The 3490-nt window shown below is 39.8% G+C and overlaps 1 pseudogene; it reads right to left on the reverse strand.

The window, feature by feature from the left end:
- Nucleotides 1-1684: 1684 nt before the first annotated feature.
- Nucleotides 1685-2665, reverse strand: LOC143610042 (expansin-A7-like; annotated as a pseudogene).
- Nucleotides 2666-3490: the final 825 nt, after the last annotated feature.

A 3490-nucleotide genomic window follows, 5' to 3' on the forward strand; every position in this document is an offset into this window, starting at 1 on the left:
ACCTGGGTTGTTGGTTATATGGTTTGTTGCCCTCGTGTTCATGAACCAAGGTTGCTCCGGTGGATAAAGAGACATTGTGTGAAGAGCTTGCTCGATGTCAGTTGGAGCATAGCCAGCTGTGTATGCTTGAGTAGGGCGTGGGCCCAGAATACCGTGAGTGCCTTGGGTTGGAGTAGGAGATCTAGTGGCTGTTGGGTAAGGACATGGTGGGGTGGACCACTGGTACCAGGGGCTGGTTGCCATCATCGGTTGCCATCATCGGTTGCCAGGGAGAAAATCCAATTTGTTGAGTCGGGTAGAGGGATCGCCGACCACGGCCATAAGATTGGCGACCACGTCCCCTGCCACGAGAACGACCCTTGCCACGACCCTATTCCGAAGTGTGAACCTCCTGCCGGGAGTAGTCCCGACCACGACCAAAGTTGTGGTCGGAGTTTGAGGCATCAGATTTTGTAGAAGAGGCTTGTAGGGCTGTGGCAGCCGCCTTAGATGCATGTAAAGTTTGGTGTGCCTTCTGTGATTCAGCTGCACATAAACTAGAGCGGGCCTCGTTGAAGTCTGGGAATGGTTTCTTGTTCTGAAGTATGGCAGCCGTTGTTTCATAATGTTCGGTTAATCCCATGAAGAGTTGAAGCACCAATTGTTGATTTGAAATTGGAGCATCAACATTGGTTAGTTGATCAGCCAATACCTTAATCTCTCTGCAATAAGATTCCATGTTAGGAAAATTCTCTAATCGAGTGTTGGTGATTTTGTGTTGTAGATGAAGGGCTCGGGAAGGTTTGTTATCTTGGAATAGAGTTTCAAGGGCAAGCCAAGCATTATAGGCAGTGGCTTTTGGTTTAATGATTGTTTGAAGGAGATCAGTAGATATTGTCCCATATATCCACTGTAATACTATGGCATCGAGTCGGTTCCATAGAGTAACTTCCTCGACTTGTGCCTTATCACCAGAAACATCAAGCGGAGATTTGTTGGGTTCCAGGTGGTCTTGTACTTGAAAAGCAATGCAGTGGACCCGGAATAATTCGGACCAAGTAACATATCGAGCAGTTTCATTGTCAAGAACAACAGGGATGAAATTCTTGATATTGGAGATAGCACTGCAGGGTGAAGTTTAGCATCCATTGGATGTATGTTGCAGTTTAAGGTATAATCTGGTAAGGGCTGGTAAGAGACTGGAAGAATGAGGGAGAGAAGAAAAAAAATATATATAGTAGTAGAGAAGGGAGGGAGGAAGATGACGGCTGAGAAGGGTGGTAGGGTTAGGGTTGGCTCCATGATACCATGAAGGATTTTAGAATATTATCCATCGTCCCTTCTCATTAACAATATCCCCTTATATAGGGTGAAGATACATATCTCCTATACTATTACAATTGTACTCAAATAATGATAACACAATATATTCTAAATATACATTTATTATATGAAGTCTATTAATCACATATCCATTAAATTTTATATTGTAACTGGTCGGATGGGTACAACATGCAACTACTCCAAATGGAGGTAGAATTACAAAGAAAATGGACACATCTATGTAGCAAGGCCTCACAGATATTGTAAGAAAGTGATTCAAAACCCTTCTAAAATACGGGGCATAAGTTGAAGTGATGATAGATAAATCATCAGCTATACGAAAATATAATTTAGACTTGAAAATTTGCAAAACATGGATGAATCAATGGAAGTTGACATTGGCTTGGTAAGTCAACCCTAGGTTCCAGTTAGCCGGAGCCACATTGTAAGCCGTAATGGTTTGTTTTGTGGTGTATGAAGTTAGCCTGAAGGAGAGTGCTTGGCCCTGAAGAGTAGCGAAAGCTTGGTAAGAAGCACCCCAGTTATGGCTCATGTTGATCCAACCGGTCTTGGTTCCTTTAACCCACATCTGATGGATGTCACCAGCACCCGCAACATTCATCACATACACCAACAACCAGTATCCGTTTCCTTGAAAAGAAAATCTGATCCCACCTTTCCTCATGCTATTGCATGGAACCCTATATATCCAAATATGAATCAAAATGGTAGCACTTAGCCAAGATCATATTAAGTTACAACTCGTGACAAACTAATAACTTAAGTAAAGAAATGCACCTGCGGTACATGACTGGGACGATACCAGCTTTCCACTGAGCGATTTTCATGAACGCGGGCTTAGCCATGTCGAAATGGGTTCGGGGAAGGTTGCACCACCCACCATTGTTTGAATCCTGAGCCCAATTGGGTGGGCAAAGGTTGGTGGCAGTAACGGTTGTGTAACCTGTGTAGCACCATGGAGAGTGGACACACCGTATTTGGTAACACTACTGACCACATGCATACCCATCGCTAAAGATCGTCGAGCTCAACGCAGCTGTATCGGTTCCATATCCGTTAGTAATCAAGTTTCCATACCCACAAGCACCCCCTGAAACATTAGTTAGAAAATATTGTTACTTACACATTACACAGCATATTATAAACCATTATATGTTACATGCATTACGTATTTAGTACCCATGGTTGCGGATGCAGACTCATCACCATAAAATGTGGCGTGGGCTAGGGTCCATGGGCTCGGAACGTAGCCATGGTAGACAGCTCCAGTAGGGTTTATGAAATAGGAAAAGACGAGTGTGACAATGCTAAAGAAGCTCCATGAATGATAAAAGGAAGCCATTTGTGTGATTTCTTGATCTTCCATTGTGTTGTGAAATTTGTGTAAGTGATGATGCTTATTGACTTTAACATTAAGAGCCATGCATCCATTTATAGGATTCTAAAGTAGCCAATGTTTTTGAAAGTGGCTGGGTGGCTTTTGTGACGCTTACGAAGGTTGACATTTGCAAGTCAACCCTAAAACAATATAGGAAGTACAAGAACCGTTCAAGTTCGTATAAAATATAAGTTTCTAAGATAAGTTCTAGATGTTGATGAATGAAATCCTGCAAAACGTGCGAGCAGGTTCTATGGTAAGTTGTTAGGCTATACACGTGTCCTAACATCTTCAAAACTTGATTATTATATAAGTTACAAATCGTTCTAATAGCATTATCCATTGACTGAAGAATATATGTTGTTTTAATTAATAACTAGGTTAAATCCCGTGTTACACACGGTTGGAAATATATAAAACTTCACACACACACACATATATATATATATATGTAGGTATGTATGTGTTATATATTTTAATGAATTGTAAATGACAGATAATCTAATATTATTAATATAAGGTATTACATTGTTGTTTTAATTAAAAAATACAACATACAAAGAAAAAGAGATAAATAACAATTTAAAACATATTTATAACTTATATCATGAAATAGAAAAAGACATATTAATTAAAAGTTCATCATGTACTGAAATCATATGTTGTAAGCCATAAATCGTAAACATGTAGATGCTGTAACATAAATTGTGTGATATAAAAACTATTTTTATTGAAATTATAAAACATATAAGTACACAACATAAAGAATGCTACAAATATGAATATAAC

Source organism: Bidens hawaiensis, unplaced genomic scaffold (genome assembly GCF_021521415.1).
Source record: "Bidens hawaiensis isolate Kalapana, Puna unplaced genomic scaffold, B.hawaiensis_p1.1 tig00023631_1, whole genome shotgun sequence".
NCBI classification, from domain to species: domain Eukaryota; kingdom Viridiplantae; phylum Streptophyta; class Magnoliopsida; order Asterales; family Asteraceae; genus Bidens; species Bidens hawaiensis.